General features: G+C 46.8%; 1 non-coding gene and 1 pseudogene across 1 annotated transcript; one reads left to right on the top strand and one right to left on the bottom strand.

The window, feature by feature from the left end:
- The first annotated feature begins 2,586 nt into the window (after positions 1-2,586).
- On the top strand, positions 2,587-21,101 carry LOC100350194 (etoposide-induced protein 2.4 homolog pseudogene; annotated as a pseudogene).
- On the bottom strand, positions 11,661-11,792 carry LOC127484049 (small nucleolar RNA SNORA51). The gene has a single exon (XR_007910830.1). It is a non-coding gene; the product is annotated as a small nucleolar RNA SNORA51 (small nucleolar RNA).
- Positions 21,102-22,102: the final 1,001 nt, after the last annotated feature.

Here is a 22,102-nt window from a genome sequence, read left to right as displayed (position 1 = left end):
AAAATCTGCATTGTCTTCCCTGCTGCATTTAGAATAAAACACAAATTCCTGAGCACGAAATGAAAACAGGAAACCTCCCTACCTTCAGGCTGCAAAGGATGCGTCCACCCTAAAAAAGCTATGAGTGCCACTGCTCCTCCACTTCCGTTAGCAGGCAGAGCCTCTTTCCAGCTCCCTGCCTTCCTGGCTTCCAAGTCACCCTCTGGGTCTGCTCCCAGGACAGCTAAGACATAGTTCCTCTGCTGTGTGCCTGCACCGTGGTGCTTTAGCCCAGTTGGCCCGCGTTCCGTTTCACCTTGCCCTATATTTCCTTGTTTACACGCCCTTCTGGATTGCACTCCCGGGGGAGTGGACTGCTATGGACGGCAGCAAATGCCTAATGTGAGGTAGGCAGCCTTCCCCTGATGCCAGCCGGGCTTCCTGTCATTCTGTAACTAGGAGTCAGCCGCAGCTCTCAGCAATGCTTGTAGCAGCTTCTTGCTTGCACAGGGGCTGGGGCAGGGGCTCTGCAGAGGAGGGGATGTACCTGCTTCTTTCTTCTTTTTGCCCACCCCCCCCAATCCCGACAGCAGGGTCCCTAGGTGCAGCTGATGCTGCAGCAGGAGCAGGTGAGGGCCCCTTCTGAGGCAGCAGGCAGGAGACCACGCTCTCCTACAGCCCCCAGAGCGGCAGACTTCACCCAGGCGTCGTGTTAAGGGCAGAGTGGCCTGGAGGCTGCTGTTCTCGGGGCAGGGCAGTGAGCTGTTTTGCCTTCAGTAGCTCCCTGCTTGTCTTACCCACTGCCCAGAAGGCAGAGACACCCACTTGCTGTCATTAGCAGAGCGAGGTGGATGTTTCTAGGTCCTCCAGCTTGCTGAGCTCATCTGGACCTTGTGATTTCACACAAACGGCCTCAAATCCCCATCCTTGGTTGATGGGCAGCCCAGACTCCGTCCCAGTAGCTCAGATGATTCTTGTTGGTGAGACCTACAGAAGGTCGTCTGCCTTGCACTGCCTTCCCCGTCTCCACTCTGTGTTCTGCTCCTGCCTGGCTTGCCCCTTTGCACAGCCTACTGGACTTTGCATAGCCAGCTGGACTCCTTGATGAGCCCCCAGGCCCCTGAGACCTACTGCCCAAAGCTGCACACGTGGGGCAGACCCTCATGAGGATCTGGGCACGGGAGTGTTTGAGACTTTCCTAGGGCTGCTGTAAAGAAGTGATGCAAACGGAGCAGCTTAAACAAGAGATGTTGACTGTCTCATTGCGTCACGGTTCAGGAAGCGAGAGGTCTGAGATCTCGCTGTGAGCAGGGCCTTCCCCTGGAGGTGCTGGGGAAGGGTCGCTTCCAGGCCCCTCCTCCAGCTCTCCATAGTTTGCTGGTTTGGAGCAGTTTCGCCCCGATCTCCTGCAGCTCTCCCTGTGTCACATGCTGCCCTGGACACGTTACCCAGGACAGTAGCCAGCCTGATTAGAGTCCAGAGAGACAGAGAAAGAAAGAGATAGACAGAGAGAGGGAAAAGGCTCCTACCTGCTGGCTCACTCTCCCCAAACACCCGTATCATCAGCCAAGACTGGAACAGGGCTGAAGCCCAGATCCAGGAACTCAATTCATGTCTCCCACGTGGGTGGCAGGAACCCAAGTACTTGAACCCTCACTGCTGCCTCCCAGGGTCTGTATTAGTAGGAAGCTGGGATTGAGAGTAGAGCTGGGTATTGGACCCAGGCACTCTGATGTGAGATGTGGGTGTCTTAACTGCTCAGGCTAAACATCCACCCTGTATGACCTCATCTTAACTACATCTGCCACACCCTATTTCCAAATATGTCCGTGTTTTGAGATACTGATTTCGGAGGGGACATAATTCAACCCATTACTGTGTGTGTGAGGCTTAAGGGTGTTACACAGGACTAGAGAGGGAAAAACCATTCACAACTGCATATGTAACCATCCCAGCTCTTTAAAGTCCTCAGTCCTTCTGTCCTCTGGTCATACTTTTCAAGCAAACTCCCAACATGATAGGGACGCCTTCTGACACTCTTCTTGGGCCACTCACTGCTTGCTCCAGATTCATGCTGCTCCAACTCCAAAATTACTGAGTGTTTCTGCTATAAAACAGTCCAACCATTTTCCTCTCCCTGCAGAGTGTGCAGGCTTGGCCTAGTGGCCCACTGAATAACAAGAGCCCAGTAGAGCCCTCTCCCCATAGACAGTTCTCTGACAGCCAGGGGGGTCTGTGGTCAGCTCTGATGGAAACATGTTTTCTTCTTCTTCCTCAGTAAATAAAGTGAAGTGATTTATTGGTATAAATATTTCATTGAATGAGGTTCTGTTTGTTTAGTTCTGGATGCATTTTTTTAAAAATCAGATCTCTTGTAAATTTTTTTTTAAAAAATGACAGCACAGGTTGTGCATCCAGGCCCAGGAAGAACAGTTCATCCTCCTTCGACTGGAAGGGTTGACAATGAGCACAGCACTCTTCACTCGCTGAAACCTCCGGAGCTGGCTCAGGTCATCCGCTGAGCCCATCAGAGCTGATGTGAGAGACGGAGCCAATCTCCTGCCATTGCCCTAGACATTTGGCGGAAGGAGATCTCTGCTCATGATGATGACATTGACTTTGTTCATGAACACTTGTGGCTTTGGAAATGAACAGATCGTGGAGAAAGTGGCCTCTGTATTAGAACAGCTGGGCGATGCTGGGGTCCTAGGTGTCCCCCGAGTCTTGGTAGATTGTCCACAAAGGCTTATTCTTGCTTGTGACACCTGTCCTATCAGGGTGAGCTGAAGCTGTGCTCAGTGGCCCCTTCCTGCACGGGCAGCCTCACCTGGAGATTGCTGGTCTTGTGGCAGGAGAAAAGATGTGGGTGAATCATGGGCAGGCTCTTGGAGCCTTGGCCTTTAAGTGACCCGAATCACCTCCACTCACATCTTAATGGCCAAGCCTGGGGTCAAAGGAGGCGGGCAGGAAGCTTCTCTCCTAGGGACGGGCAGTGAGAGCGCGGTCCACAGCAGGTACCTGCTGTGTGTTACTATTCTGATAGTCTGTGAAATAAAGTGAAGGAGATCGGGGACTGCCGTGGCTTGGTTATGGTTCAAGGGCCGCTTCTGGGAAGAGCTTAGGATTAGACGAGGTTGTTAGGATACGGCGCAGGTGACTGGTTCCTGGTGATTCTGCTAGAAGAGGGAGAGAGATATGCACACTCCCTGACTCTGGCCCTGTGATGCTCTGTGCGGCCCTGGGGACTCTGCCACCAAGATGGCCATCGCCAGGTGAGAACCCTAGACCTTGCACCTCCTGAGGCATGAGAAAAAACAGACCTGTTCTTTATGAAACGGCCTCAGACACTGGGTAAGGAAAACTGGACTAATTCAGAGGCCTTTTCTGTCTACCAGTTTTTAATGGCTATTCTTCACTTCTCTTACCATAGAAGGCAGAGTTCTTATTATGAGGTTTAAAGACTAGAACTGCATATTTGATGTGATTAACACCAGAATCTTTAATACTCTACGTCTTTTTCACAGCAGGAAAGTAATTAGTTTTAACAGAAGGCTGCTTAGTGGTCAAAATGAAGCATATTAATTCAGACCAAGATAATCATCTTAGTGCTTAAATCCCAACTCTAATTATCTAACATAACCATGTTTTTTGTTTCTCTTCATAGCAAAGTAAGGTGAACCTAACAGTATTAACCCAATGAAACATATCCATTGAAGCTTTTTAAAGAAGGTTGTACTCTTATACATATCTTTGATAGGCAAATCATCCTTCATCCTGCAACGCATTAAAGCAGATATTTTTAAAACATCATGTGCTGTGATCACTGCTCAGTTCATTCCATTAAGGTAAGAGGTTCATCATGTGTCATAAAGACCAGAATTGCTAGAGTCCGTTTGGGAGAACATTAGCTTAGAAGCATGTTAATAGATATCACACTAAAAAGGGTTTAGCAATTCAAGACGTTTGGGGAATGCCTGGTTAAGCACAGCAAACGGGTTTCTGGGAAACAAAATGTGTCAAAACCTTATTAATGCGTGGTGAGTGCACCAGCTCTTTATCAGAACACACTTTGGGGAAGGCTGCGTCACAGCTTGTCATTTGTCTGTGGTGTGGCCTTCCAAACTCAGGGCCATCTCCTAGATGCTGTCATCACCTGCATCCCCTAAATCATCCACTCGGGCTTTCCTTTTCTGCCCACACCCTCCTGCCCAGCCAGTCTGCTCACAACCAGGCCTGTTACAACCCCTTCTCCCTGCAACTCTGACCCTCCAAGCCTATGACTGCCGTCTGGTCAGTCAGTTCTCTGATTTCTTCACTTCTCTGTTTATCCACCTTAGACTACATGCTATGCCATTTCAGTGATGCATTTGGACCAATCATCTGAAGGTGCTTTCTAGCCTACCTCTTAGTTGTATCCATTTGGCAAAGCCCACTGGGGATGGGTCCAACTTTCCGCTTCCACGTAGTCCTCCTAGAGGAAGTAATAGGATCACTAAATTAAAATAGGCCCTCGTATTTGATGGTCCCATTATACTCATGTTTCCCTGTTTGGATCACTTTTACTCTTCCACTTCCTGCAGCGACTGTCTTGATCCTTCTCTACTTTCTGAGTTCTACAACTACCTCTCTCCACTCCCACCGCATGCCCTAGTCACCATGGTCCTTTACAAGAGTGAACCTGTGCCTCATATTCTCAGCCCTCCAAAACCCTGTAGCTGGCCCGGTTCTAGCCTTCTGTCTCTGCCAGGACAGTGTAAAGTTTTCTCCCCATCTAGGACAGCTCTACTTGGACTTTGGCCCTCATACCCTCCCATTTTTCCAAGCACTTTACACTATGAATTACACTTTTTTTTCTGTCTTGTTTAGACTCAGTATTATTCTTCAAATGATCTTTCTCACCAGGCATCAGCCTTTAGATATGCATAAGTCTTTACTATTGCAAAAAGGAAGGAAGAAAGTAAAGAAGGAAAGAAATAAAGAAGAAGGGAAGGAAAGAAAGCTCTCTAGACTTGGCATCTATTTTAGCCAGTGCTTCCTTTCCGTAGCCAGAACTCTCACTGTTTCTATTTCCTCCTCTCCCACTCATTCTGTGATCTCCTTCCATCTAGTTTTAGAAATTATCGAGATGTAACACATTCATATGGCAAAGTGCACTAGTCTTACATGTACAGCTCCGTGAAGTTTTGTATGCACCCCATGTAGCTACCACCCACATCAATATTCCCTACCTGACGTTTCCATTTAAAAGTACATCCCAAAAGCCACTCTGTGGCAGTATGCAGAGTCCTTCCTCAGTCCTTTTCAATTGCTGTGCCATCACTTATCAATATTGTGCTGGCGGATGTTTAGACTGACCCAGCCTTTTGCTATTATAAATAGTGTTTCATGAGTAGTCTCATACACAGGTCAGTTTGTATTTCTGTCTCATATATATTTGGTTCTGATGCTTTTTAAAAAAGATTTATTTATTTATTTAAAAGGCAAAGTTAGAAAGAGAGAGAGACTTCCACATACTGGTTCACTCCCCAAATGGCCACAATGGTTGGAGCTGGGCCTCTCTGAAGCCAGGAGCCAGGTGCTTCCTCCTGGTCTCCCATGCGGGTACAGGGGCCCGAGCACCTGGGCCATCCTCCATTGCCCTCCCGGGCCACAGCAGAGAGCTGGACTGGAAGAGGAACAACCGGGACTAGAACCCAGTGCGCATATGGGATGCCAGTGCCGCAGGCGGAGGATTAACCAAGTGAGCCACGGCGCCGGCCCCAGAATAATAACAAGTTTAATATCCAGCACTTACTGAGTACTTACATGTGTTTTACGTGAATTAGCTCGGTTCATCCTCACAGCAGCCTGTGAGGAACTATTACTATTTCTGTTACCCGAAGAAAGTGGGGCTGCCAAAGCCTAAGGCACCTGGCTGTGCTGCAGAGTTCTTGTGCCAAGGCACTGGGTGCACGGTGGCACACTGGCTGTGGTTTGGATGCTGTTGGTTCCCTCAGGGGTTCATGTGCTGGAAGCTTGGTCCCCAGCCTGGTGCTTTGGAGGGGTGGACCCTTGAAGATGTGGGCCTGCTGGAAGGTGAATGGGTGATTGGGGTGCACGCCCCCAGAAAGGGGTCCTGGGTCCTCCAAGAGCATGTTGCTATAGAAAAAGCAAGCCTGGCTCCTGAATCTCTCTCACTTCCTGTCTCAGCATGTGACCTCTCCCTATTGCACGTGCTCCTATCACGATGCCACGTGGAGCTGTGACACAGCCAAAGGGGCCCTCGTCAGAGGTCAACCCAGTGGAGCCACTCAATTCTGGACCTAGGGCCTCCACAAATGTGAGCTAAATAGACCTCTTTGCCTTATGAAGTCCCAGCCTCAAGCACTTCATTATAGCAACAGAAAATGGACTGATACAGGACGCCAGACTGTAATCTCTTTGAGCTGTATTGCCTTGTGTTACTGTAGAGGAGATATGGCATTCTTTGCGGTTGCCTAGCATCTGAATCCTGTTGCTGGGGAAATTCTCCTTCACGTGATCTGGGTGGGAGACAGAGCCCACCTGACACAACAGAAGCCGGCAATACAGATACTTACTTCCCAGCTTCCCTTGCACTTGGGGTATGGGCGCTTCCCTGCTGGGCTGGTGACCTAGGCCCACCAGTCAGGTGTACTTTGTGGAGGCCACTGCAGTAAGATCAAGGCTCAGGAGCACCAGGTGCTACAGAGCCATTGGTGGCCTCCAGGGTCCTGTGCCAAGACTGCCTCTCTGGCGCTTGGCCCTGGTGGTGGGCCTGTCTTCATCAGATGCATCTCGCAGGCTTAACCTTCCCAGCTCAGTCTGTAAGAGGGAGCCTAACATTCCGCTTTGTGCTAACAACTCTCATAGTTGTTTGGCTTTCTCTCTTTAAATACAGCTTTATGGAGGTTCAACTGACATACAAAGAACTGCAACTGTTTTTTATTTCAGGGTGTCGTGTATATGATATTAAATTGTAAATTTAATTGTGGAGCTTATCAACACTTGTATGTACTGATATTTGATTTTTTTTAACATTTATTTATTTATTTGGAAGTCAGAGTTACACAGAGAGAGAAGGAGAGGCAGAGAGAGACAGAGAGAAAGAGAGAGAGAGAGAGAGGTCTTCCATCCGCTGGCTCACTCCCCAGATGGCCGCAATGGCCAGAGCTGTGCCAATCTGAAGCCAGGGCCAGGAGATTCCTCTAGGTCTCCCACAGGGAGACAGGGGCCCAAGGACTTGGGCCATCTTCTACTGCTTTCCTAGGCCATAGCAGAGAGCTGGATTGGAAGTGGAGCAGCCCGGACTTAAACAGGCACCCATATGGGATGCTGGCACTGCAGGTGGTATCTTTACCTGATATGCCACAGCACCAGCGCCAGAACTACAATATTAAATATGTACAATTTGGTGACTCTGGATACATGCAAGCACCCACAATACCATTTCCACAATCAAGGTGACAGACGGATCCAGTACTTCCCAAATGTGCCCTGTGTCCCTTCCCATTTTTTTGTGTAAGGACATTTAACATGAGACATACTCCCTTAACGAATTTTGTAGTGCACAATACTGTATTGTTAATGTTTAGCTTTATTTCTTATGATAAACTATAAACTTACACATATATCACTCGTATCTCTTTTCCTGTACCAGGCACTGTTCTAAGTGCTTTGCATACATGATCCAAAGTAAGCCTCAGAAAACCTCAAGACCAAAGTTCAGCTACTGTACAACAAGGAAACCTGCGTACAGAGAACTTAAATAACTCATCCAAGACCACACAAAGGCATGACTCAAACCTAAGTAGTCCAGATCATTATGTACTCAATGATCTTACCAGGGCCCCTGAATTTCTGAATACTTTAGTTTGAATTTAAAAAAATATTTATTTTCCTTTTATTTGAAAGATGGAGAGACAGAAAGAGGGCAGGTGGAAGGAAGAGACAGGGAAAGAGAGAGCCCTTCTATCTGCTAGTTCCTTCCCTAAATGCCTGCAATAGCTGGGGCTGAGCCAGGGTGAAGACAGGAGCCTGGACCTCAGTCTAGGTGTTCCACATTGGTGACAAGGACCCAACTACTACCACCACCTGCTGCCTCCCGGGGTATACATCAGCAGGGAGTTCACCGAGAGCAGAGCGAGGACTTGAACTTAAACACTCTGAAATGGGATACGGGTGTCTGTCTCATCTTAATCATTGTGCATCTTAATCATTGTGCCAAACGCCGACCCCCAGTGGCTGGCGTTGTGGTGTAGCAGGTAAAATCGCCTCGGGCATCCCATATAGGCACTGGTTCGTGTTCTGGCTGCTCCAGTTCCAATCCAGCTACCTGCTTGTGGCCTGGGAAAGGCAGCAGGTGATGGCCCAAGTACTTGGGCACATGCCACACATATGAGAGACCTGGCTGAAGCTCCTGGTGCCTGGATTTGCTGGCCATGTGGCCACATGGGAGAGCAGATGGAAGACCTCTCTCTGTCTTTCCCTCTCTCTCTGTAACTCTTTCAGATAAATAAATAAATGTAGCTTTAAAAAATGCCCACCTCAGTCCTTTATTTTGATTTTACTTTCCCTTTGGTTGGCTGTATTTTATCATCAAAGAGGTTTGTCTTGGGATTGGTGTTGTGGCTCAGTGGGTTAAGCTGTATACAGCATTGCATATTGGAGTGCCATTTCGAGTCCTAACTACTGTGCTTCTGATCCAGCTTTCTGTTAAATGTGCCTGGGAAGGCAGCAGATGATGGCTCACCTATATGGGTTCCTACTACCCACATGGGAGAGCTGCTCCACTTCTGATTCCAGTAGCCTGCTAATGTGCACATTGGGAGGCAGCAGGCAATGGCCTGAGTAGTTGCATTCCTGCCAATCTTGCAGGAGATTTGGATTGAGTTTCCTGCTCTTGGCTTTGGTTTGACTCAGCCCTGGTTGTGGTGGACATTTGGGGAGTGACCCCATGGTTAGAAGATCTCTCTCTCTCTCTCCCTGTCAAATATATTTTAGAATTTTTTATAAGAAATTTATTTTGGTGCAAATATTTTGAAGTTCATGCATTATTTTTTTCATAATATACATTTTACATGAACTTTCTGAAGACTCCTCCCGTGCAGAACAGCACCTGATGCTTCTCCTACGATCTCTCCATGTCCCTGGTGCTTTCATCAGACTCTTTGGCGCTGTCACTTCATCTCAGAAATACACACGTTCTGTGTAAGGGCTAAGGCTCTCAGTGTTCGCCATCGCTTCTGTTCAAATTTGGAAGTATTTCCCAAGTATTCCTCATGGTGGTCATTCGGGATTCGTAGAGTTCCCTGTTTCACTGATGATGAGATTGAGAATCCATTGTTCCAACACTGGGTCTCTGAGGAGGCTGCAATATCAAGGCATGGGTGGGATGCAGATTCCCCTCACTTGATCACTCTAGGGGTTGGTAGCAGGCGCCAGGTCCTTGCTGGTTGGAGGCTGGTGGCTTCAGCTCCCCCTGCATGGGCTTCTCCACAGAGGTGCTCACACATGGCTGCTTTCCTCAAAGAGAAAGTGATATGGGGGAGAGCACTCAAAATGGAAACCACATTCTTTCATAACCTAATCTGCTAACGCAATACAAGCATCTCTGCTGTGTTTCATTGGTTCCACAGACCAACCCTGGTACCCTGTAGGGAGGGACTACCCAGGGTGTGAATTGTACCACGGTGCCTAGCCCTCTCCAAAATCTTTGTATGCAGCATTTGTTCATATTTCCAGTTCTGCATATTTAAAATTTTCCACTATGAGTTATTCTTTGACTTATGAATTATTTAGAGGCAGGTTGTAAAGTTTGCTGGCATACAGGATTTTCATGGTCAGTTTCACAAATTGATTTGAAATTTAATTGTACTGAGGTCAGAAACTTGGTTCCAATTCTTTAAAATTTATCAACCCTTGAGCTGTGGACCACTAAGTAGTCAGATTTCCTAAAGTTTTGTGTAGCCTGAGGAGGAACTATATCCCCAGTTGTTTCATGGGGATATGTGTGTCCATAAGATCAAGTTTCTTAATTGTATTATTTTTTAAGGCTTAATTTTTTACTGATTTTTTCCCCCATTTACTTGATCTGCAAGATACTGGGTGGTGAGTTAAAATCTTCCACCATGATAGGAGATTTATCTATTTCTTTTCGTAGGCTTATCAATTTTTGATTCCTGCATTTTACAAGTATATTATTATGAGGTTCAGCTGGTGCCGCGGCTCACTAGGCTAATCCTCCGCCTTGCGGCGCCGGCACACCGGGTTCTAGTCCCGGTCAGGGCGCCGGATTCTGTCCTGGTTGCCCCTCTTCCAGGCCAGCTCTCTGCTGTGGCCCAGGAGTGCAGTGGAGGATGGCCCAAGTGCTTGGGCCCTGCACCCCATGGGAGACCAGGATAAGTACCTGGCTCCTGCCTTCGGATCAGTGCGGTGCGCTGGCCGCAGCACGCCGGCCACAGCGGCCATTGTGGGGTGAACCAATGGCAAAGGAAGCCCTTTCTCTCTCTCTCTCTCTCTCTCACTGTCCACTCTGCCTGTCCAAAAAAAAAAAAAAAAAGTGTAAAAAAAGTATATTATTATGAGGTTCAAATTTAGAATTGTTATCAACCTCCTTATGGCTAATAAACACATATAATCACAAAAATTTGTGGGAAATGTATGTTATAAAAAACTGCATGAACTTCAATTTTTTGCACAAAAATATTTCAATTCCATTTTCCATGAACTTTTTAAAAAGTATTCTCATAAGTCATACACACACGTACATACACACACACTCACACACATATTCTTGTGGTAGCCAAGAATATTTGAAAGGCAGAGTGACATAGAAAGAGAGATAAGCTTTATTTTTTTAAAGATTTATTTATTTTATTTGAAAGTCAGAGTTACAGAGAGAAGGAGAGACAGAGAGAGAGAGGTCTTCTATCCGCTGGTTCACTCCCCAAATGGCCACAACGGCCAGAGCTGTGCCACTGAAGCCAGGAGCCAGGAGCAGGGGCCCAAGGACTTGGGTCATCTCCTGCTTTCCCAGGCCATAGCAGAGAGCTGGATTGGAAGTGGAGCAGCCAAGATGTGAATCGGTGCCCATATGGGATGCTGGCACTAGAGGTGGCGGCTTTACCTGTTATGCCACAGCGCTGGCCACAAAGAGATAAGCTTTTATCCACTGGCTCACCCCCAAAATGGCTATAATGGCCGGTGCTGGGCCAAGATGAAGCCCAGCTTGAAACCCCATCCAGTTTTGCACAAGGGTGGTAGGGGCCTAAATACTTGGGCATGATTTGCTGTCTTCCCAGATGCATTAGCAGGAAGCTGGATGTGAAGTGGAGCAGCTGGGGTTGCATTGGTGCTCCATAGGGGAGGCTGCCACCATGAGCTTTAACCTGCTACACCATGATGCCAGCCCCAGCTGATTACATTGAATTGACAAATTAAAATCACATATATTTATTTCGTAAAACATGTTGCTTTAAAAGATGTATACATTGTGAAATAGCTAAATTGAGCTAATTAACATATGTATTACCTCACATACTGTCATTTTCTTGGTATGGTGAGAACACTTAAAATCTATTCTTGGTGATTGTTAAAGCAATTCATTGTTATTAACTGCAGTAACATGTTATACTATAGAAGGAAATTCAGTCGTAACTGGAGAATTTAGAAAAGTCTCAATTCCATGTCCCTCCATTCACAACACAGATGAGGCACAAGGCCTGAGCTGAGGTGCATACGGGAGAGGTCTACTCTGTCTCCTCTTTCAACACAGTCAGTGTAGGAACACAGCCTGTGGTAAGCACTAGGAGGCCCCGAGTATCCTCTTAAACACAGAACTAGTCATTTCAAATGTGAGTCAAATAAAGAAAACAGATCTACGTAATTTAAGGGGCAATTCAATGCAAACTCTTCTAGAGAACTGAATAAATAAGAAGCTTATTTATTCCAGAAGATTTATTAAATTTTTAATTTCAGGAGATTATAGTAACTATTAGAATTAATCAGCAGAAACATTTTGTGCCTTCTTCGGTTAGGTATGTAGCCAATTTAAGGCAACTATTAGGTTTATTTTAAGCGAATTCAGCTGATACAAGGGAACTTGGGTGGCAAAGTCCTATAGAATCTTCTTTTAAATGCGTATTCCTCTGCCTTAATCATACATGCTGTTTGTGCTACGTTTGAACTTCCCAGCAGTCTGTGAGAGCGTGGCGTGGCTGACATTCGTCAGCACAGAGTTCAGCGTTAGGCAAGGCCATAAATTCTTCCTAAAGGATCCCAGGTGGGGAGGGCATCTTTTTGTATTATCTGTATTGGCTGAAATTTGCCCAAATTCTTATGAAATAATCCTACATAAAATGGCTGAGTTGGAATAATCCCAACTCCCAGCATTCCAAAGAGCATATGAATCTGGGGCCCCAGTCTTCACCACAGAGCTTAGGAGTGGTCTACTGAATTAACTATATATATATATATATACACATATATATATACACACATAGAGAGAGAAAGAGTTAACTATATACTAGAGCTTAGGAGTGGTCTACTGAATTAACTATACATATATATATATATATGTATGTATAGAGAGAGAGAGAGAGAGAGAGAGAGTTAACTATACACCAGAGCTTAGGAGCAGTCTACTGAATTAACTATGTATATATGTATATATACACATACACACACATATATATATATACACACATAGAGAGAGAGAGTTAACTATATACCAGAGCTTAGGAGTGGTCTACTGAATTAACTATATATATGTATGTATATATATGTATGTATGTATATACATATATATATATATATATATACACATACATAGAGAGAAAGAGAGTTAACTATATACCAGAGCTTAGGAGCGGTCTACTGAATTAACTATATATATGTATATGTATATGTATATGTATATGTATATGTATATATATATATATATATATATAGAGAGAGAGAGAGAGTTAGTTAACTATACACCAGAGCTTAGGCGCAGTCTACTGAATTAACATAAAGGTAAGTTCAGCCCTTTCCTCTCCCTCCTCTTCATCCTCCAAGGTTTGGGTCTTGTGAAAATCTGCCCGTTATGGTGAGGCCTGAAGAATCTCTTATTTCATCCTCCCGTGCCCTGCTCACGTGCTCTTGCTGGGTTCCCCATGGTGCCTTTTCTTGCGCCATCAAGGACAGGATCGCTGCCCTGGATGTCTATGAATTGTAACTGCAGACTCCTTGTGGGTTTGCCGCTTTTGCCCCGCCTCCGGGTTTATCCTTGTGCTTCCCGTGGAAGCATCCGTGCAGCTCTCACGGAGGCCTTTGTTTTCAGTAGTTCATGCTGCCTTTCTTGTGTGGTATCCCGCTACAGACATGCCTTGGATTTGGGCATATTCCACGTGGGCCTATGGAGGTCTCATGTGTCCTGGGCAATTTACTCAACTTTTTTTCTCTTGTTCAGTTTCCTCATCTGTTAACTGGGAGCAATGATTCCTATCTTTCAGAGTTGTAATTCATTCACAATGAAATTAAGTGTTTAGCATAGAGTTTAGAACACATTAATACTCCATGAATGTTGGCCATTATGAGTATCATAATCTGTATCCCCAAAGCCAATTTTCTATATCTTATAGAAATACAAATATCTTCCATAAATTAAGGATCTGATGGTGATGGCTGTCTTCCATAAATTAAGAATGTGATGGTGTCTCTGATTACTTTTTTTTAAGACTTTTTTTTTTATTTTGAAATTAAGAGTTAGAGAAAGAGAGATCTTCTATCCGCTAGTTAACTCCCCAGATGGCCACAATGGCCAACACTGGGCTAGGCTAAAGCCAGGAGCCAGGAGTTTTGTCTGGGTCTCCCACATGGTTGACAGGGCCCCAAACACTTGGGGACATCTTGCACTGCATTTCCCAGGCTATTAGCAGGGAGCTGGATTGGAAACAGAGAAGCCGGGACCTGAACTGGTACCCATATGGGATGTCGGCACTGCAGGGGGAGGTTTAACCTACTATGCCACCGTGCCGGCCCCTCTGATCACCTTGAATGTACACTTCCCTCTGGATCTGTGTCAAGTCCTTGTGAAATACGTTAGCCATTAGTACCGCAATGCCTCCTGCCTTGAGAACCCTCAACAGTGAGTTGATGTCTAAGTCTTACAGCTCATAATAGGAGTGGTCTACTGAATTAACTACTGAAACCACTGGCCCTGGGATTGTTTCACAGAAGAGCCCAGGGCAGCCTTTCTCACACTTTAGGTTGCCTTGGACCCCTTGTCAATGTTTGGCACATGTATGGACTGAAACTTTTAGGTAGAAAACTTTTTGAAAGATTGTTTGCTAATGAAATAATACTAAAAATTATGGTAGCCGATTCGGGTTTTTAAGAGAGATGCTACAATGGATGTAATTTTTGTCAAGCCACTGTGAAAATGGAGAACTTGATCTGTATTTGTTTCCTTTCTTATCACTGTTTATTTCTCCTCAGTTAGAAAACCCAAAATCGCAGTCACAGGGTGCTGAGAATAGCTGTAGGTGTTGGTTTTTCTTTCAGATAATTCTGGGTATTATTCGGGTTGACAACGACTGATAGATTCAAACAAGACCATCTCCCACCCCACAGTCACTTGCAGCAAGCTCCTGCTACATCCTCCATCCCCTGTGGATCAGTTTTCTGCAGTGGCCAAACAATGACTACAAACCATGTCTTCAAATAATCCACTATGGGCAGGCTGTTGATGAGGCCTCGGGAAGAGCTCTCGGCAGAGTGCCTGGATTTCAGTCCTTGCTCTGCTTCTGATCCAGCTGCCTGCTATCGTGCACCCTGGGAGGCAGCCAGTGATGGCTCACGTACTTGGGTCCCTGCCACCCATCTGGGAGGCCCAGTGGAATTCTAGGCTTCCAGCTTTGGCCTGGCCCCGCCCAGGCTGTTGTAGGCAGCTGTAGCATGAACGAGAGGATGGAAGATCTCTTTCTCCACATCTCTCTGTTTCTTGCTCTCTGCCTTTCAAATATATAAATAATAAAAAACTTTTAAAAAGTCCACACGCACTGATTATATCGCAGTTTCCACGTGTCAACAGGCCTGCTTGCTTTAGCTTGGCCCTCAGCTGAGGGCCTCACAAGGTTGAAATAAAACACCAGCTGCATCCTCACCTAGAGGTTCACCATGGAAAGCTCTGTTGCTGAGCCCCCGTGGGATGCTGGAGGAATTCATTTCCTTCCGGGTGGAGACTAAGGTCCCCCCTCCCCACCGTCTTGCCAGCTGTTGGCCAGAGACTGTGCTTAGCTGCTACAGGCCACTCTCAGGCCCCACCTCGTGTCTCCTGCCTTATTACAGTAGTGGAGAATCAATCTCTCTCTCTCTCTCTCTCTCTCTCTCTCTCTCTCTCTCTCTCACTCACACACACACACCCCTCAAAGGCCCCTGACTCGACCCTTCTGGTGCCGTCTGCAGAAGATCCGTCCTTATAAGGACTCATGGAATTAGGTCAACCCATTTAGGTAGTATCTCTATTGTCAGGTCATTGATTACTAAGCTTAATGACTTCTACAAAATCCCTTTCCCGCCATGCAACAGGGGAGTAATACCAGGTGGCACAGATCTTTCTTCTATTCCTAGAAATCTGGGTGGGCCTCTGCTCTCTGTGCAGCCATAAGCAGCCTTGCAGCTTCCTGTTTTCCCTATTGAAATGCCCCTTTTTGGAAACCGGATTCCATGTTCTGAGAAACTTCAAGCTGACCATGTGGAGAACCAGATGTCTCAGTGGACAGCCCCCTGTGCTCCCAGGCCATGGCCAGCACCAACCGCTGGCATGCGAAGGAGACTGCGCTGAGGGAGTCCACCCAGGTGCGGCCATCCTAGCCAACACCAAGCGGCTCAGAGACAAGCTGTCCAAATCACAAGGTTCTAAGCACTGTTTTCAGCCACAACGTTTGGAGTTGTTATTGCAGAAGCACAGTTTCAGTGCTCCACCAGATGCAGACTGTAGCACATCGCACTTGAACGCTGGGGGTCTGAATGTGTAGGGTTAGGAGAGAGGGTGAGTGGATTCCTTTTTTTTTTTTTTTTTTGACAGATAGACAGTGAAAGAGAGAGACAAAAAGGTCTTCCTTCTGTTGGTTCACCCCCCAAACGGCTGCTACAGTTAGAACTACACACATCCGAAGCCAGGAGCCAGGTGCTTCCTCCTGGTCTCCCATGCGGGTGCAGGGGCCCAAGCACTTGGGCCATCCTCCACTGCACTCCCAGGCCACAGCAGAGAGCTGGCCTGGAAGAGGAGCAACCGGGTCTAAAACTCAGTGCCCATATGGGATTCCGGCGACGCAGGTGGAGGATTAACCAAGTGAGCCACGGCGCCAGCCGTGAGTGGATTCTTAACTCATTGTTTGGTCATAGTGGACTCTGGAAATCACTGGTTCGCTGTTGTAGCCATTGGATATGGTTTATAATATACTGAATAATATATTCCTGATTTATAGCCTAGATGCCTGAGAAATCATCAAGCGTTGGTGATAATTTAAGTTCCTAGTGATGACACATCTGTACACAGTTCAGTCTTCTGAAGAAATCCTGATGAACCCTCAGCATACACAATGCAGAGAGCTCCTGACGTTGGCTTCAGCGGGGCTTTAGACACCCTGCGTTCTTCCGGAGATTTCTCCGGATGCTACTCTGAGCGTGTATCCGTTTACTCTACCTTGGTTACAGCCAAAGTCTCCACTTCCCCAGGGGGCCCACGTGGTTCTGCTCCCTGGGCCTATCCAGCCCCTTGCTAGACATGCAGCATCACTCCCCTGCTGCCATCCTGTGATCAGGTCAACAACCCACGTGCCTGGGCGTCCTGCTCTTCCTGTCACTGCTGGACGTGGATAAACACGGCACCATGGGGTGGGGATCTCCCTTCCCAAGGGGTTGTCAAAGGGGCTTGTACTGATCAGGGATCTCCAGAGACACAGGCCCCACCTAAGATACGTGTATCTCTGGCTCTACCTACATCTGTGAGTGTATCTATCGCTCTCTGTGGGCATCTTTTGAGAGATTTATTTTAAAGAATTGGCTCATGTGCTTAAGGACACTTGTTAAAAGTCCAGAATCTGGTGGCACAGACCAGCAGGCTGGAGACTCAGGGGGAGTTTCAGTTCCAATCCAAAGGCCATCTGCTGCTGACCCGCTCTGACTTGGCCGGGGGGGTGTCAGTCATTTGTTCTACTCAAGGCTTCAATTGGATGAAGCCCACCAGCTTTATGGAGGCTGATATACCGTACTCAACTTTTTTGATTTAAATGTTAATATCATCCCATAACCCACACCCCTATCAAAAAAACCTTTCATAGAATGGTGCTTGATCAAATCCTTGGGCACTGTGGTCCAGCCATGCTGTCACACCAAGTTAACCATCACAGGGCTAAATAATGCAACCTAGAGGTGCACAGGACAAAACGACAGTAGGAAACAGGAGACTGAAGACAGGGGCAGGGAAGGTGCCCTCTCCTTTCTCCGTCCCATGGACTGAGCTCTGAGGTCTGTCGGGGGCTTTCGAATGCCGGAGCACAGGCAGCTGGCAGGGGACCTGTTGGGTTTTTGTTGTGGCTCCCGAGGAAGCGGTGGCCATCACAGGCACACATCTCTTTATCCTGACCCTCTGCTTCTCTGATTCACTCGCGCTGGGTTTTCTTTTCTCACAACATCACCAGACTTTATCCTCTGTTTTCCGGGGAATCTGAACAAAGAACAGGGCTTTTGATATACAGGGGGCTTCAAAAACTTTATGGAAAAATTGAATTAAAGGATAATGTGTAAGGTCAGTGCTGTGCTGCTGGGAGTTAAACCACAGCCTGCAGCACGGGCATCCCTTATAACCCAGGTTTGTGTCCTGGCTGTTCTACTTCCAATCCAGCTCCCTGCTAATGCCTCTGGGAAAGCAGCAGAAGATGGCTCAAGTGCTTGGGCCCCTGCACCCATGTGGGAGACTAGGAAGAAGCTCCTGGCCTCTGGCTTTGGCCTGGCTCAGCCCCAGCCATTGCGGCCATTTGGGGAGTGAACCAGTAGATGGAAGATCAATCTCCCTCTGTTGCTTCCTCTGTAACTCTATCTTTCAAATAAAATAAATAAATCTTAAAATAAAAAAGATAATGTGCATTTCCATGAGCCTTTTGATGCCCCATGTTATTTAAAAAAATACTAGTGAGATACACTATGTGAGCAAGGTATTTCTAATACTAAAATTGGATTTTCGTGGCCAGTTTTCTCTTGTAGGAGTTGGAGTTCACACATAAGCAAGAGCAAGAGGATAGAATGAGATCAGTGTAGTAAAAGCACAGTGTGGGAACTGGTGCAGTGGCATAGCGGGTAAAGCTGTCGCCTGCAGTGCTGGCATCCCATGTGGGTGCTGGTTCGAGTGGGTGACCCAGAGGAGGCTCCTGGCTTTGGATCAGCGCAGCTCCGGCCATTGCGGCCAAATGGGGAGTGAACCAGATGGAAGACCTCTCCCCACTGCCACCACCTCTCCTTCTTTCTGTGTGTAACTCTTTCAAATAAAATAAATAAATCTTTTTTTTTTTTTAAAGCACAGTGTGTTCAGAACTCAAATACAGCCTCTTTTATGTGGCTACTATTGTCTCTGTTCTTTCTAAAAATTATTTATTTTGAAAGTCAGTTATAGAGAGAGAGGGAAAGACAGAGATAGACAGAAATATCTTCCATCCGCTGGTTCACTCTCCAGATGGCCACAAAAGCCGGTGCTGGGCCAGGCCAAAGCCAGGAGCCAGGAACTTCATCTGGTTCTCCCAAGTGGGTTGTAGGGGCCCAAATGCTTGGGCCATTTTTCACTGCTTTCCCAGGCCATTAGCAGGAAGCTGGATTGGAAGTGGAGCAGCCAGGACACAAACCGATGCCCATATGGGATGCCAGCATAGGAGGCTTTACCTGCTATGCCACCATGCTGGCCCCAAGACTGTTCCTGCTACATATCTAACTGGTGCTTTGTTAGGGCTGATCTTAGCATACTTTTTCCTGTTAATATTATGACTTACATAACTTTGGGCAGCCAAAGTCATATGCATATCCAATTCCATCTGTGTTCTACAATAAAGTTATTGATATATGCAAGGATTTTTGCCCAGAACTTTGTCTTTTCCCTCTGAATATGATTCTTATCATTTGCTTTGCAATACCATGACATGTACCTACTTTTTAAGACTCATAAGGATGAGTGATGATCATTGTCTTAGTCTAGTAGCAAATTTCATTGCTTTCATATTGGATGACGGTATCTTCTGTTTGTTCTGGAATAGAATGGATGATTGCCTCATGCTACGCTTTGTCTGACTATTTCACAAAGGATTTGGTGGTTCCAGACTATTGTTGGACAGCACTTTGTAGCAGACAACACAGTGAGAGCTAGAGGGACAGAAGCGGATAGTAACATTCAATCTCGAAGACTCATCGTGGTTCCCGTTCAACGTTTCATCTTTGGTTATTCGTGGGAAACTGGAAGACACACATTTACTCCCATTCTATATTTATTTCAGTTTCTTGTTCACTTTACATGATTGTGGCGTTGTTCTCAATGTTAGTATTTATATTACCATGTACGTTACTACATTTGCACTTCAATGAACCACTTTTAAGTTCTTGTTTCATTTTTGTGATTTGCACATAAAATGTGACAGAGTCATTTCAAAAATGCATCCTCAACATGTAAAATTACTATTTAAATGATATGAAAATATGCCCTCTAGGATAAATTATGCCACGTTAATGGTATGTAAGCTGAAACAAACTGACGGAAGTCATCCTAGTATCATGTTTCCAACTTTAAGAATGCGGCGATTCTCACTTCCCAGCTGCCCATGTGCCTGGGCATGCCCAGGGCGGGCTCAGTGGCTCCAGCCCTGGGAGCTTTCTGGCAGAGCGGGTACCAGGTGTGGAGGAGCTGAGCAACCTGCAGTGGGTGAGGGTCTGGGCCAAGCCACAACAGCCAAGGTGCGGGGTCCTTCGTTATGAGAGATTGCAGGGCATTTCTTTTTCCTCTGTGTAGCTGATCGTTTGGGTGGTGAAGAGCTGGCTCTGGGCCCTTGTCAGAGGGTATCAAAGACTCCATCTGGGGTATCTGTACCATCGCAAAGCTAGCTGCTCAAATCCAACAAGAGAGAAGAGCAGTGTGGAAGAAGGGCAAGCAGTGTCCTGGCCCAGAGTACAGAACAGAAGCGAGACAGTGAGCCACGTGCTGTTAGGAGACTTTCCCAGTGCTTGCTAGGAGCAGTGAAGCGTCCTGGTTCGGTCTCCTCCTGCTTCATCGTGTGCTTCAGTCAGTAACAGCCTCATCATCGGTGATCCATCACGGTGCAGAGATGTTTGGTCACGGCTGGAATTCTTCCTTGCGTCAATTTTCAGTGCTCTCTGGGTTCGGTGCTCCCCATGCTTGTGCTCAGCAAAGCTGTGAATGCCGTTTGGTTTCGGGATATAGCTGACCTGGCATTTGAGGTCACCCCTTCCCTCGTGGGAGCAGAGATGCTCTTCAACCTCCGGCTGCAGGCTCTTTGCTTCACCTAGAGGATGTCCGTGAGTCTCTTTCCCATCCATCTCGTTGGTCAGCTGGTTAGTCACCTGCGTGTGTCCCTTCTCTACTCCCTGTAGTGCTTTCAATATCGTTGGTTCAATAAACGAATTGAAATGCACCAGCAGTTGTCAAACATGGAAAGCAACTGGCCTTGCCGCTTTGGGTTTGGCTCACCCTTGGCTTTTCTCACAGCAGCGCAGTGCTCATACATTCCCGGTGCGTGCCTCTTCTCCATTCTCTTTCCTGTATTCATTATCAGCGCTCATGAAGCAAAGACCTCTGGAAAAGCATTTCTTTCCCAGTGGCACCTCTTCTCCTTGGTGAGGCAGCAGACTTCCACAAAACGGGCTACCCGCAGTGTGCCTTGAGCAGCCCAACCTCTGCAGAGAAGTTCCCTTCGCCACATCTGTCACCTGCCAAGCTGCTGCAGGCCCCTGAGTCGCCCGCCATCAGAGCGGATGGGTGGGATCAGAAGGAGGCCACGGCAGCTCTTTCTCTGATCACCTCCCTACTGGGGAAGGCAGGGGCCAGTCTGCCAAGGGCCCGCTGCATATTGCCATCTCTCTGAGGAACTGGAATTTTTGCCTCGTGTGCACAGAAAGCAGACCCTTCCTGACACCAGTGTGTAGATTTTTAACACCTCCGTGAGTCTGAGAGGACCACGGGTTTTCTGCAGCTGCTTTCTAGTATTTGCCAGCCCCCGAGCCTGGACTGGTTTGACTACTTTGCATTCTCCCTGTGCTGTTGGGCCTCCCACCTCTCCTTCCTGCCTTCGACCCCGCTGAGATGAAGGGATTTTGTAATTCTGGCTGTTGTGTTTCGTGGAGTTATTTCTGTAGTTTTTCCGTGAAGCACACACATTGCGTGTGAGAGGTAAAAGGAGAACCTCAGTTGTTCCTGGTCACTCCCTTTATAGCCATCACTGTCTTGTTTCTTGTAACTCAGGTCAGGGTTTGATCTCTCTTGCTCCACTGCAAAAACCAAATAAACAAATAAATTAAAAATGAGCCTGAAGAGATGGGACGGGTGGAAGAAAGACCTTTCGGCCAGATCTGTTGGGTTTTGAGGAGTGGTTTTCTTTCTCCCTTTGAAGGGGACACAACTTTTTTCACTGATACATTTGAAGTTCCCCAGCTGTGGGGAAGTAGCAGCTCTGGCCAAATGCAACACAGAGTGCCAGGGGACCTGCACTTTGCTTCATTGTTATTGTTATTATATTAACATTATTATAGCTTCTTCCCAGTCTTCCATGTGGGTGGCAGGGGCCAAAGGACATCTTCTGCAGCTTCCCCAAGTGTTAGTAGGGAGCTGGATCAGCAGCTGAAACCTGAGCTTTTCAGTTCTGGAGGGTGGGAATTTACTGTTAGCCGTTGTCGGCTGTCTCTGCTATTTCAGAGGACTATCGGGAGCTGCAAATAGGAGCTGAACGGGTGAATTTCTTCAACCCATAAAACCTGCGATTGGTTAGTATTTTCCTGTAACTTTAAGAGAAATATGTGTGTTGGGGGTGGGCAGATGTCAAAACACTTGTGCGATTTCAAAAAAAATCACAATTAAATGTGAGCTGCT

This window comes from Oryctolagus cuniculus, chromosome 12 (assembly GCF_964237555.1).
Source record: "Oryctolagus cuniculus chromosome 12, mOryCun1.1, whole genome shotgun sequence".
Classification (NCBI taxonomy): Eukaryota; Metazoa; Chordata; class Mammalia; order Lagomorpha; family Leporidae; genus Oryctolagus; species Oryctolagus cuniculus.
The sequence above is the reverse complement of the archived record's forward strand: the minus strand, read 5'-3'. Positions and strand labels throughout refer to the sequence as shown.